Genomic DNA, 15,587 nt, shown 5'->3' on the forward strand with positions numbered 1-15,587 from the left:
GCTGGCGGCCAGCCCAGGGGACAGGGCCACCGCAGGGGCGGAGTGCCACGTCTGGGGTTGGCACCGAGAGGGACGCGGTGGCCGGGGAGCCCTCAGAGGCGGCACCGAACTCCCTGCTTTCTTTCGCTCGTGAACAAACTTCCTCTCATTTCCTGAAAGAGGAGAAAAAGGGAGGAGACAGGCAGATGTGTTCTGACAGGCGACTCCTTTTCTGTCTGTTTACATATTCACCGTCATGACTGCTCTAAAATGCCACGTGGCAACTGTGATCGCCCAGACCCTGTTCATCTCCCCGAACCCAATGGTGCTGCCGCCCCAGCATTGCCTCGGCACCGCAGAAAGCCGGGCCGGCACTCAACGCAAAGGGGATTCTGAGCCAGTTTCATAACATGAGATCAAATACTGCCTTTTTCAAACCCTCCCTTTTATCTAACCCGATTTCTTGGATGTCTGTTAGAAAGAGTTGGGCTGATTTATATGCCCCTTCAAAGGGCTGCCTGCTGGGTGGATTAGCACCGGGAATTAAGTCTTTGGAAAGACCATGGACTTTAAATTATTTCAGGTGTTCCATTCAGAACAAAGTCAGTATTTTAAGATCTGAAAGCAGCAAATGAATTTTTGGTATAAATGTTGGAAAAACCTGTCATGTGGGGTTAGTTTGCTAAGCTGTGGATGTGGGAGGATGTAGACTGCACAGAGGCTGCGGACCTGAATGACTGCAGGGAGGCCACCGAGGCAGGAAGTACTAGACGAGAAGGTAAAAGGCCATGGGCAGCGGGCGAGGTGCAGCGAGGTGCATGCTGCAGGCTCTGCCGATGGCAGGCAGGCTAGCTTGTCTGAACCGTCCCTGTGAGCGTGCAAGGCTCTGCGGGCTGACAGCACAGCCCACATTCCCGGCGTCCCCCTGCGACTGGCCCGGATCACCCAGACCCCATCAAAGGCTGACTACAAGGGGAGCTGCGGACCCCCGCCCAGAGCACGTTCCATCATCGCACAAGTCCCAACAGGTGAAACAAGAGTTATTGAACATTCTGTGTATGTTCAGCATCTTCTTCTTCAACCTACATTCTCCGAGCCTCCTGCTCTCTCATGTGTAAGTGGGAATAACAGTTCTCACCCATATGTTTTCAAACGCCCACAGTGATTGGGATATAGTGGATGCTCATCTCTCCTTCTCTCCCTCCTCTGCTTCCTACCTCCTCTTGTCCCACTGCCTCTGCATCCCCCCCGCTCTCCTCCCTCCGCTGGGCCCCTTCTCTTCACTTCCTCTGACTGGCTTTGTAGCATAGAGAGCGGAATAGCGCCTTCCAGGTGACGGGTCCTCACACAGGGCAAGTGAAAGGACCAGTCCCTGCGAGCTGGGCCGCTGGAAGCTCTGGGATGGACAGCTGTGACACCCTGCAGGCGAATACAGGCCCGCATGGACTTCATCATTGGCCTACTTCCCCTTAGCGGTGCCCCGAGTCTGAGCTGCAGCTGGTCGCTCTGGCAATGCTGACAGCTGTCTGAACACCGCTGCCCAGGGCTGCTGGGGGCCGCGGAGCAGTCTGAGCTGCCATGCAGAGCTGACGGAAGCATCTGGAGCCGCAGACTCAGCCTTGGCCCTGCTAGCACCATGCTCCACGCTGTGACGTCTCCTCGTGTGGGAGGCTAGGTCTTGGAGTTGGACTCTGGAAGGAAAGCGAGCTGACCTGTGGGCATCACTGGTAGGCAGCTCCTCTCACACTGCCGGGCAGGTACAGGGGTGCAGCGGCACCTGGGAGAGCCCAGCACCATCAGGGCTGAGGATGCTTCTGCTGCACGGCTCCTCCTGCTGTCCGGGCAGCTGCCCCGAGCACCAGCAGCGAGAGTGGCCAGACAATCACAGACACATCCACTGCTCCCAGGCAGGCCCCTGGCAGATGCTGCGCCTGGGACGTGGTGGTCCGATCCCCCGCCTATCTGGTCTGTTGCTTTCCAAGAAGACGGTCTTGGGAGGGGAGGCGGGCTGGGTGGGGTAAGACCCGTGGCCTGGAGGAGAAAGCTATGGCACCAGCTTTGCTGTTCATTCTCTTTCCTTTCAGAAAAATTCTGATTTCAACCCCACTATTACATACTTTGCCAAAAGACATAATGAAAACTTTAGAGAACTGCTCAAAGTAACAATTTAAAGACTGTGTATGTAGGTAGTGCTTATTATCTGTCAGTGTTCCAGTCTCACAGCTACTATCATTCCATCATTCTCACTTACTCTGGAAGAAAATGATGCGCAGAGGGGTGCGTATCACCTGGGCCGCTCACACGCCTGCTGACGCTGGAATCCAGATGTGAACCTGTGTAATCTGGCTCCAGGTCCTTTACCACAACACTGCCACCTTCGCCCATCTTGTCAGAGAAACTGGAGTGTGTGCTTGCCCGTGTAACTTCAATTCCATGCAAGTGACAACTCTCCTCATCCCAAGAGCTCACAGTTATGACACACCAGTGTATTCTTATAATTTTCAGAAATTACCATTGCCAGGCTCTGACCTATTTATTTGAGGGAATTTGGAAATATTACTCCCAAACTTACTGATTAGAATGACTACATTTGAACGTATACATTAGCAATGATACTTTTCCGTGTGTGTGTGTGTGTGTGTGTGTGTGTGTGTTGAGGTGTGTGTGTTTTCAGGTGGAATCTCCAAAGGGCTGTGTCTTTCAGAAAGTGATTGCTCAAGGTCCCATTAAGGGTGGCGTCCCTCCAGATTTCATTCCTTCAGCACGTACTCGTGGCTGCACACGGGCCTGAGAATGTGCTGATCCCAGTGAGGACATGGCCCCTCTGTCCCTGAGGTCACACTGAGAGCAGGTGATAACTGGGTTTCCAAACAGGACCACCTACGTCGAGTCAGTTCTTATTCTGGTTTTAACCTGGAGCTATTGGCTGAGAATGCCTTATCATGTGAACTTCAGATTTGAAGGTGTTTTGTTTTTTATTTTTTGGTTGTTAATTGAGATGTAATTGAAATATGACATTGCATCAAGGTAAGTTGTCCCCATATTGGCTTGATACATTTATATATGGCAATATGATTACTACAGTAGCATCAGCTAACACCTTTGTCATAATTATCATGTTTTTGTGTGTTGAGAACAGTTAAGATGAAGTCTCTTAGTAATTTTGAAGTTTGTAATACAGTATTGTTGACTATAATCACCATGATGTGCATCAGATCTCCAAGAATGTAGCTACTAGTTGCAAGTTTGTATCCAAAACACATTTCTCCAATTCTAAGCCCCACCCCTAACCCCTGGTAACCAACATTCTACTCTGTTTTTGCAAGTCCAGGTTTTTTAGATTCCACATATAAATGATATCATATATTATTTGTCTTTCTCTGTCTGACTTATCTCACTTAGCATAATGCCTTCAAGCTCTATCCATGTTGTTGCAGATGGCAGGATTTCCTTCTTCCTCACAGTTGAATAATAATTCTATTCCCTATATGTACCACACCGACTTTATCCATTCATCATTGTTGAACACCGAAAGCTGCCTCAACATCAAGAAACCTTCTCCAGCGCTCACACGCCAGTGCCACGCCAGCCCTCCGTGACTGCTCTGGCCTCTCCTCTCTCTGCTCTTCCCCTCGCTGCCTGTCACCCCCTTGGCTCAGACTTGACCTTAGTTGTTTTTTTCTTTTCCTTATCCCTTCCTTTCAGCTTCCTCTTTTTCTAATGTAGTTAAAAATGAAACCAGGAGCAGATAAAAAACAGCTTATTTCATTATTTTTTATAGCTGTAAGGTATGTAAACAAATTTATATTTATTGACCTTTACAAAAACGAAGATAGGACAAGTCTGGGAGAATATTTTGGTAGTGGGAGAGAGATACGTAAATATCTGTAGAAATTCTATTCACAAAAAGACATTTTTCAAATTTTAATAAGGGAATGCATTTTCTGTTCTTAAGTTCAAAGCTAAGTCAGGACTAGATGTAGTAATATTTGCCAGATTTTACATTTGTTAAGAGCCAGGATGGACAGGAATAACAGCGTAGCTCAATATTTCTGATGCAGCAGCTTCCACATAAATATGAAAAAGAGACGGTTATCATCAGAACTATTTGTTGTTTTTATATGCTTTCAAATTTTAATGAACACAAATTCTGAAAAGGTATCTCTTTTGTCTATTAATAAATACAGCCATAGAACTGTCTTGGGAAAAAGACATTTTTAAACTAAATAGTAATTTGAGAAAACATCAGAAAGGACTTCCGCTTCTGGGAAGATGGGGTAGATGCTCTTCCCCTGTGCCACCCGCTGACAGCGAGTGAAAGCTGTGGGCGTTCTGTCTGCGGCAGACAGGCCGCTGCTGCCTGCGGGCGAGGCGGGCTCCGACCGTGGGAACTGGGAAGCCACGTGCCGGGAAGCTTCCTGGGTTTCTTTTGGCTCATGTATCCCAGACTGAACCCTTGGAGGAACCAGGAAACTGGAAATGTCAATGGGTGAGGTCCATAAAGACACCGAGACAAGCCAACCAACGAGAACGGCCCACGTGGACAGAAATCTGTTCTGCTCTTGACAAACACTGCAGAACATCTGTGGAATGCCCTCCTGTCAGCAAAGGCAGAGGAGGTGTCTAGACTCCCACCCTCACGGTGCCCCAGCTCTGGTGCCCACAGCTTGGGGTGCATCAGACAAGACCAGGAGGAGCTGGCACTTCCCTCCCACTGGGTGGTCGTGAACTGCCCCTCACACTCACTTCCTGCCCCATGATAAAGACCCCAGTCCCACCCCATGCACTGCTAGGGAGGCTTGACTCCACCGGAGGGAGGGAAGGAGGTGCATTTCCCTGCTCTCTTGGTGGCACCAGAGGAGGCCTGGCAGAGCCTCAGGACTTTCCTCATCGCCAAGCACTCGCAGGCTATTCCCATTTGGTGTCAGTGGAAAAGGTGTGGAGTAGTAGGCAGGGCCTGTGTCCCGCCCAGCCAGGATCGTGTCCGGGGAGGCCTGGTGAGTGGCCTGACTCCTTCCCTTCTCCCATGTATGACGGGGCCACGCGGGCACCTGGGCTCCCACACACCTGGCAGAGATGAGGTGGTGGAGCAGTGTCAGGGGAGGCCGTCTAAATCGCAAGACTGAAGTAAGAAGACTCTTACAATATTCAAATTGTCCAGGTTCCAATCTAAGGGAAGGTGACCAGACGTCCCGCTTTGGGCGGGACAGTCCTGATTTTTAACAATTTGTCCCGCGTCCCACGGCGTTTTAAAAAAGTCCCGATTTTTGGAAAGAATGCACGACAAGCTAGGGAACGGTGGGAGAACGGGAAGGGAATATACGGTTTTCGGCGGCCATGTGGCTATTTAGCCAGGATAAATAATGCACTAAAAATTGTGGAATACGTGCTGTCCTTACCAGGAACTAATGCTGCGACTGAACGCGTTTTTTCTACGGTAAGTAAAGTGTGGACATCAGAAAAATCACAATTAAGTGTTGAGACTTTGAAAGCCATTTTATGTGTGAAATATAATTTAACAAATTCTTGTGAAAAATTTCATGACCTTTTAAACAACGACAGCAATCTACTAAAAAAAATTCACTCAAATGAGAAATATGCCAAAGAATAAAATAATACTATACGTAATTTTTATTTATTTATTATATTTGTAATTGTACTTATGTTGAAATTAAAAAAAAATACAATACTATTTTTGCGTTCTATGAAAATTTTTGTTGCTCCATATAGACCAAATTTTTAATCAAGAATCCTCCCCCCAACCCCCGGGTCAATGGAGTCCCACTTTACCAATGTTAAAATCTGGTCACCTTAATCTAAGGTAACATGCATAATCATACCAGGAAGATTATAAATTCAAAGAGAAAAGAAAATAAACATTTTCTAATGCAGATATGACATAGATGGTAGAATTATTTGGCCACCATTTTAAAATAGCCAGCATAAAAATGTTTCATTGAGAAATTACAAATATGTTTGAAATAAAGATATAAAGAACCAAATGGATATTTTAGAACTGAAAAAAAAATACAATAACTTAAAAACTCAATGAATGGAGTAAAACTCAAGAGATGGTAAGTGTCTAGAGAGAAAATTCTATTGACCTTAAAGATACATAAATAGATATTTATTACTCCAGCTAAAAAACAGGAAGAAAAGAGATTGTGGAAAAAGAAACAAACAACAGACTCTCAGGGACATGCACAACTCTAACAAATGATCTAACATTTGTGGAATTGAAGTTGCAGGAGAAGAGAAATAGTCAACCCTATTAAACTTTGATAAGTTAAGTGTACAGAAAAATCTAAAGCATTCATTAAAACATTATACAATGTGATATACTCAAAGCACCACAGACAAATCAAAACATGATTTAAAAATACCTTCAAATAACTCAGCCAAAGGCAAGAAAAATAAAACAGAAAAATAACAGAGCAAACATAAAATGGGAGATCTAAGCTTTACTATATCAATAAAACATTAAATATAAATGATCTAAACATAAATTAAAAGATAGAAGTCAGCATACTGAATAAAAACATAACCCAATTATATGTTTTTTATAGGAAACACATCAAGTATAATAATATATAAAGGATGAATTACAAGGATGGAAAAGATAAACCATGAAAACTTCAATCATAAGAAAGTATGAGGGGATTTCAGAGTAAGGACATTTACCAGTGAGTGGGATATTACATAGTGATTAAATTTTAATCCACCAAATAGACATAGCACTATTAAATGTATATGTACTAAAAAGAATACACATGCATAATTATAATTGGAGACCTCAATAATTGCTGTTAATAATTAATATAACTACATTTATTGACCTGCGAATATTGTACCAGCTTTGCACCCCCAGAATAAATCCCTCTTGGTCATGGTGTATGATCTTTTTAATGTATTGCTGGATCTGATTTGCTAATATTTTGTTGAGGATTTTAGCCTTTATGTTCACCAGGGATATTGGCCTGTAATTCTCTCTTTTTTTTTTTTTTTTTGTAGTGTCTTTATGTTGTTTTGGAATTAGGGTAATGCTGGCCTCTTAGAAAGAGCTTGGAGTGTTTCTTCCTCTTGAGTTTTTTGGAATAGTCTGAGGAGGATAGGTGTTAATACTTCTTTGAACGTTTGGTTAAACTCCCTTGTGCAGCCCTCTGGACCAGGGCTTTTATTTGCTGGAAGATTTTTTTTTTTATTACTGCTTCAATTTCATCAGTAGTTATTGGCCTATTCAGGTTTTCTGATTCTTCCTGATTGAGTTTTGGAAGATTGTATTTTTCTAGGAATGTGTCCATTTCTTCCAGGTTGTCCAGTTTGTTGGAATATAGTCGTTTATAGTATTTTTTTTTAAATTATCCTTTGTATTTCTATGGGGTCAGTTGTTACTTCAACTCTTCCATTTCTGATTTTGTTAATTTGAGTCATCTCTCTTAGTTTCTTGTTGAGTCTGGCTAGAGGTTCATCAATCTTGTTTATCTTTTTCAGAGAACCAGCTCTTGGTTTTATTGATCTTTTGTTTTGTTTTTTATTCGCTGTCATCTATTTCCACTCTGATCTTTATTATTTCCTTTCTTCTATTTACTCTGGGCTTTTATTGTTGTCCTCTTTTTAATTCTTTAAGTTGTAGGGCTAGATAACCTATTAAAAGTTTTTATTGTTTTTTTAAGTTAGGCCTGTAGTACTATGAACTTCCCTCTGAGGATTGCTTTAACTGTGTACTATAGATTTGGGATGTTCATTTTCATTTGTTTCCAGGATGTTTTTTATTTCTTCTTTGATCTCTTTGGTAACTTATTCATTGCTTGGAAGCATGCTATTTAGAATCCATATGTTTGAATGTTTTCGAGTGTTTTTGTTGTAGTTGATTTTTAATTTCATAGCATTGTGATCTGAGAAGATGCTTTATATGATTTCAATCTTCTTTAACTTGTAGAGACTTAGTTTGTGTCCTAACATGTGGTCTATCTTTGAAAATGTCCCATGTGCACTTGAGAAGATGAATATTCTGTAGTTTTGAGGTAAAATGTATTGAAAATGTCAATTAATTCCATCTGATCTAATGTATCATTTAGAATCACTGTTTCCTTGTTGATTTCTTTGTCTAGATGATCTACCTAGTGATGTCAGTGGGATCTTGAAGTCCCCTACTATGATTGCAAATCAATAAAAGTGATGCATCACATAAATAGGTTGTAAGACAAAAATCACATGATCATATCAATTGATGCAGAAAAAGCATTTGACAAAATCCATCACCCTTTTTCTGATAAAATCTCTCAGCAAATTGGGAATAGAGGGATCATATCTCAACCCAATGAAATCCATATATGACAATCCTACATCCAACAACATACCCAATGGGCAAAAACTAAAACCATTTCCACTAATAACAGGAACAAGACAGGGATGCCCTCTTTCACCACTCTTGTTCAACATAGTATTGGAAGTCTTAGCCATAGCAATCAGACAAGAAAAAAGAAAAAAAAAAGAAAAAAAGGCATCAAAATTGGAAAGGAGCAAGTTAAACTGTTATTATTTGCAGATGACATGATATTGTACATAGAAAACCCTAAAGACTCCATTAAAAAAACCTACTAGATTTAATAAATGAATTCATCAGTGTAGCAGATTACAAAATTAACACCCAGAAATCTATGACATTTTTATACACCAACAATGCACTCTCAGAGAAAGTGAAAAAAAAACAACAACACCAATCCCATTAAACATTGCAACAAAAAGTTAAGATAATTAGGAATAAACTTAAACAAGGAAGTAAAATGCCTGTACTCCCAAAACTACAGAACGTTGAAAAAAAGAGATTGAGGAAGACATAAACAAGTGGAAGAATATAACAGGTTCATGGATTGGTAGATTCAACATTATTAAAATATGCATACTACCCAAACAGATCTATAGATTAAATGCAATCCCTATTAAAATACCAATGGCAGCCCTGACCGGTTTGGCTCAGTGGATAGAGCGTCGGCCTGCGGACTGAAGGGTCCCAGGTTGGATTCCGGTCAAGGGCATGTACCTGGGTTGTGGGCACATCCCCAGTGGGGGGTGTGCAGGAGGCAGCTGATCGATATTTCTCTCTCATTGATGTTTCTAACTCTCTATCCTTCCCCCTTCCTCTCTGTAAAAAATCAATAAAATATATTAAAAAGTGTTCTAGGTCTGTGAAATGGCATATTTCACAGACCTAGAACAAATAATCCAAAAATGAATATGGAACCAAAAAAGACCCTGCATAGCCACAGCAATCTTGAGAAAGAACAAATTTGGGAGAATCACAATACCAGATATCAAGTTATACTACAAAGCCACTATACTCAAAACTGTTTGGTACTGGCATAAGAGCAGGCATATAGATCAATGGAATAGAACAGAGAACCCAGAAATTAACCTAAGGCATTATGCTCCATTAATATTTGACAAAGGAGGCAAGAGCATACAATGGAGTGAACACAGTCTCTTCAATAAATGGTGTTTGGAAAATTGGACAGATACATGCAACAGAAGAAGAAGAAGAAGAAGAAGAAGAAGAAGAAGAAGAAGAAGAAGAAGAAGAAGAAGAAGAAGAAGAAGAAGAAGAAGAACTAGATCACCAACTTACAGCACACACAAAAATAGACCCAAAATGGATAAAAGACTTAAATGTAAGTCATGAAACCATAATAATCCTAGAAGAAACCATAGGCAGCAAAATCTCAGACATCTCTCATAGCAATGTTTACCAATATATCTCCCAGGGCAAAGGAAACTAAGAAAAACATAAACAAATGGGACTACATCAAAATAAAAAGCTTCTGCACAGCAAAAGAAACCTTAAGTGAAATAAGCCAGTCAGAGAGCCCACTGCATGGGAGAACATATTTGCCAATGATACATCCAACAAGGGTTTAATCCCCAAAATTTATAGGGAACTCATACAACTTAACAAAAGGAAGACAAACAATTCAATTAAAAAATGGGCAAAGTGCCTGGCAGGTGTGGCTCAGTGGCTGAGCATTGACCTATGAACCAGGAGATCGTGTTACGATTCCCAATAGTCAGGGCACATGCCCAGGTTGTGGGCTCAATCCCCCATGGTGGGCGTGCAGGAGTTAGCCTATCAATGATTCTCTCTCATCATTGATGTTTCTATCTCTCTCTTTCCTTCTCCCTTCCTCTTTGAAATAAAAAAAAATATATATTAAAAAAATGGGCAGCTCTAACTGGTTAGGCTCAGTGGGTAGAGCATTGGCCTGTGAACTGAAGGGTCTCAGGTTCAATTCTGGTCAAGGGCATGTACCTTGGTTGCAGGCACATCCCCAGTAGGGGGTGTGCAGGAGGCAGCTGATAGATGTTTCTCTTTCATCGATGTTTCTAACTCTCTATCCCTCTCCCTTCCTCTCTGTAAAAAAATCAATAAAATATATTTAAAAAAATGGGCAAAGGACCTAAATACACACTTCTCCAAAGTGGACATACAGAAGGCCAACAGGCACATGAAAAAATACTCAGTCACTAATATCCCAGAGATGCAAATTAAAATGACAGTGGGGTATTACCTCACATCTGTCAGAATGGCTATCATCAACAAATCAATGAATGACAAGTGTTGGTGAAGATGTGGATAAAATGGAACCCTAGTGCACTGTTGGTGGGAATGCAGACTGGTGCAGCCACTGTGGAAAACAGTATGGAGTTTCTTAAAAAAAAATTAAAAATGGAACTCCATTTGACCCAGTGATCCCACTTCTGGGACTATATTCTAAGAAATTAGAAACACCAATCAGAAAGAATATATACACCCCTATGTTCATAGCAGTGCAATTTACAATGGCTAAGATTTGGAAACAGCCCGTGTCCATCAGCAGATGAGTGTATAAAAAAGCTGTGGTACATTTACACAATAAAATACTATGCAGCTGTAAAAAAGAAAGAACTCTTACTATTTGCAACAGTATGTATTGACCTGGAGAGTATTATGCTAAGTGAAATAAGCCAGTCAGAGAAAGATAAGTATCACATGATCTCACTCAAATGTAGAATTGAATGAATAAATAAACCACAGATGAACAAAATAGATCCAGAGACATAGACTATGGAACAGACTGTCAAACATCAGAGGGGAGGCAGGAGAGAGTGGGTGGGTGGGAAGAGATCAACCAAAGAACTTGTTTGCATATTTGCATAGCCCATGGACACAGACCTGGGATGAGGGTGGGGGTGGGGGTGGGTTAGACAGGTCAATGGAGGGGGGAAGGGTACATATGTAATACTTTCATCAATAAAGATAAAAAAAATACAATGACTAGATCTAGACAGAAAATAAGCAAGAATATAGAATATCTTAACAAAACCATTAATCAAAAGGTTCCAATTGGCCTTTATAAAACACTCCACACAATAACAGCAGAATATATATATATATTATATTTTTTTCTTTCTTTCTTTTTTATACTAATGAATAGGTGGAAATAGTGTTTTTTTTTAATTACATTTATTGGAGTATCATTGGCCAATAATATTATATAGGTTTGCCTGGCCAGCATGGCTCAGTGGTTGAGTGTCTACCTATGAACCAGGAGGTAATGGTTCAATTCCTAGTCAGGGCACATGCCCAGGTTGTGGGCTTGATCCCAGTATGGGGCTGCCAGGCAGCCAATCAATGATTCTCTTTCATCATTGTTGTTTCTATCTCTCTCTCCCTCTCCCTTCCTTTCTAAAATCAATAAAAATATATTTTAAAATAATTATATAGTTTTCAAGTGTACATTTTTGTGATATAAGATCTGTATATTGCTGTGTGTCCACCACCTAAAGTCAAATCATCTTCTATAACTATATATTAGTATTTGACCCCCTTTACCTTTTCCTATTTCCCCACTCCCCTTCCCTCTAGTAACCACCATACCGTTGTCTGTGTCTATGATTTTTTGTTTATTTTTCTTATTTATTCATTTGTTGCTTTTAGTTTTATATGCCACAAATGAGTGTAATCATATGGTTCTTAGCTTTTTCTGTCTGACTTATTTCACTTAGCATGATATTCTTCAGAGCCTTCCATCTTGTACAAATAGTACTGTTTCATCCTTTCTTAGGGCTGAGTAGTATTCCATTGCGTATATGGACCACATCTTCTTTATCCAGTCCTGTAACACAGGACACTTTGCTTGTTTCCATGTGTAGGCCACCAATCCTATCTAATAAAAGAGTAATATACAAATTGACCATACCTCCACTACACCCACAAGCCATGCCCACCAGCCAATTAGGAGCAAGTATGCAAATTAAACCAACCAAGATGGCTGTGGCCATGGAGCGAGCAGGAGGCTTGGGTTTCCCTGGTGATGGAGGAAGCCAAGCTTCCTGCACACTGGCCAGCCCAGGCTTCTGCTGAAGGTTACAAAGTTTCAATTATAGAAGATAAATAAATCCCAGATACCAGGGCCTCTGCTTGGGTTGTTGGGGGGCGTGGCCGGCCTGCAAACCACCACAGGCCCCTTGCCCAGGCCACCCCATGCCCCAAGGGAACCCCCACCCTGATCCAGGACACCCTTCAGGGCAAACCAGCTGGCCTCCACCTGTGCACCAGGCCTCTATCCTATCTAATAAAAGAGTAATATGAAAATTGACCATCACTCCAACACACAAGATGGCTGCCCCCATGGGGTCAAAGATGGCTGCCCCCATGTGGACACAAGATGGCTGCCACAAGATGGCCAGCAGGGGAGGGCAGTTGTGAGCGATCAGGCCTGCAAGGGAGGGCAGTTGGGGGTGATCAAGCCTGCAGGGGAGAGCAGTTGAGGGGGGGGGACCAGGCCTGCAGGGGAGGGCAGTTAGGCATCAATCAGACTTGCAGGGGAGTGGGTAGGGGGTGATCAGGCTGTCAGGCAGAAGCGGTTAGGGGCAATCAGGAAGGCAGGCAGGTGAGCAGTTGGGAGCCAGCAGTCCTGGATTGTGAGAGGGATGTCCGACTGCCCATTTAGGCCCAATCCTACTGGGATCGGGCCTAAATGGGCAGTCGGACATCCCTTGAGGGTTCCCAGATTGGAGAGGGTGCAGGCTGGGCTGAGGGACACCCCCCCCATGCATGAATTTCGTGCACCAGTCCTCTAGTATATATATATATTCCAAATGCCCATAGCACATATATACTGGACCAGAAAAACAAACCTTAAAAGTTTAAAAGAACTAAAATCATAACGTGTGTGTACTCTGCCACAAGGAAATCAAACTAGAAATTAATAACAGAAAGATAACAGAAAACTTTCCAAATACCTGAAAACTAAACAATAAATGTCAAATAATTCATGGATATAAGAGAAAGTCTCAAAGGAAACCAAAAAAATCCATTGAATTGAATTAAAATTAAATCACAATTTATGGGAAACAGATATAACAGTGCAAAGAGAGAAATTTATAGCATTAAATAATACACGAGAAAAGAGAAAAAGTCTTAAATCAATAGATCAAGCTCCCACCTCAAGAATCTATAAAAACAACAGAATAAGCCCAAGAGAAGCAAAAAAAAATAAATAAATAAAAAATTAAAAAATAAAGGAAATAGAAAAGATAAGAACACAAATAGATAAAATTAAAAACAGAAAAACAATAGGAAATTAATAAAACAAGCTGGTTCTTTAAGATCAATACAAAAGATAAGATAAACATACAACTATGGCCTTGCTGAACTCACTTATTAGTTCTAAATGTGGTTTCAAATATCCCATGAGATATTTTGTGTAAGCCAATATGTCATCTGCAAATAGGAAGAGATTCCTTCCTTCCCTCACTCCCTCCTCCTTCCTTCCTTTCTTCCTCTCTCTCTCTTCTCTCTCTCTCTCTCTTCCTGATCTGCATGCAGTTTATTTCATTTTCTTGCCTTATAGTGCTGGCCAAATGCCCAGTACAATGTTGAATAGCAGTGTTAAATCAGACATCCTTGCCTTGTTCAAAATCTTGGGGGTGTATAGCATAGTGGCCAGACAATCATATACTTTACAAAGTGATCTCCTGGATATCAAATACCTACCTGACACCATACATAGTTATTATAATAGTATTAACTATATTCCCTATGCTCTGCTCCACATCACCATGGCTATCGTGTAATTAACAATTTGTACTTCTAAATCTCTGCATCTTTTGTACCCACCCCCCAACTTCTCTTCCCCCTCCCCTCTGGCAACCATCAGTCTGTTCTCTTTATTTATGAATCGGTTTTTATTGAATGTAAATTGTAATTGAAAAATAAAATAAAAAGAATAGTATACTTACAGTTAATGAGCTCCTTTGTGAATATTTTTAAAAGAATCTTTAAAATATGTAACCATTTTCCTCTTATTATTTAATAAAACTACATTAATCTTAACAAAACAGAAACAATTTTGTGAGGAAAGCATTCAGTTTTTCACCAAGGATTTAATCTGATCACTGGTTTATCTATGCCTGAGGGTTCCCTAAAGAGGTTGAGATGCTGGTGGCTTCTAAAGCAAACCCACATTAATGTGCTTTTGCAAACACCGGTGTCAGGTAAGTCTTCCTCTTTTATTCCTATTTCTGCACAGATACTGTATAGCCTAGAATCTGTCCACTGCTTTTGCCACCTACATCAACTCGGCCCCTCGGAGAGGTGGTAAGGTTTCCCTGAGCAGCTCCACCCTCCCGGCCTAGCTGCGGGTAGGCCTGCCCCTTCGCCCGCGCATCCCGCCCTCCGCTCCCAGGCAGCTGGCTCTCTGCGCCCAGTACCACCGCCCCAGTGGGAGGAAGAGAGGCGCGCCCTAGGGGGTCCTGCGTTCTCAGGCTTCCAGTTTTTCCCATTGGGACGCAGACGCTTTTCCCAATTTTTGATTTTTAAAATGCAATAGGCTTCTACATGACCAATTAAAATTAGTTCTGGCGGCATGGTCCCATATAACCGCTTGGGAAGGAGAAGCAGAGGAAGAGGAAGCAATCAGCGCTGCTAACCACCGTGGCCGTGGTTGTTACCGACAAGGTGGCACTAAGGGGATGCTTGCAACCTCCATCAAAGTTAACCCGACCCAGACGAACTAGTGCAACCTGTGAAAAAGCCTTGGCTGTTATCAAGGGCAGGTCATACTGAGGACTAGATCTGTGCCCCTGGAAGAGACAGGGCATCTTTACACTCCCGGAAACGGGCTCCGGAGCGGAGCTTGCCTGGGCAGAAGTTGTAAAAGCGGATTGATTTTTCTACAGCTTGCTAAGGACTCCCCGGAGCCACGAGGCCATGTTCAAGTGCAATAACTGATAGTCGGAAGAAGTATTTCTGACCGGTGTGCAGAGGCAATGCGAGCGCCTGAGACCAGGGCCCTTTGTGCTTCCCCAGAAAGCACCCTGCCCCCAAGCTCAGGGCGCCTCCCTCCCGAGTCCGAGCCGGGCCTCCTCCCGCCCCGCCCTCGGCCCTCACTGCGGCTTCCTCCCGCCGGAGAAAATGGTCTTGGCCTTCACTGGGGCGTTCGTTAAACGCTGTTGTGGGAAAGTAATTACCCAACAATCAGGCCTGTCTGTGTGGGGGCGCGCGCATTCGTGAATACCACCTTGGTGATCCCAGGGGGCGGAGGGTTCGGGGCTAATCTGACCCCTTTTCA

Source organism: Eptesicus fuscus, chromosome 16, assembly GCF_027574615.1.
Source record: "Eptesicus fuscus isolate TK198812 chromosome 16, DD_ASM_mEF_20220401, whole genome shotgun sequence".
Classification (NCBI taxonomy): domain Eukaryota; kingdom Metazoa; phylum Chordata; class Mammalia; order Chiroptera; family Vespertilionidae; genus Eptesicus; species Eptesicus fuscus.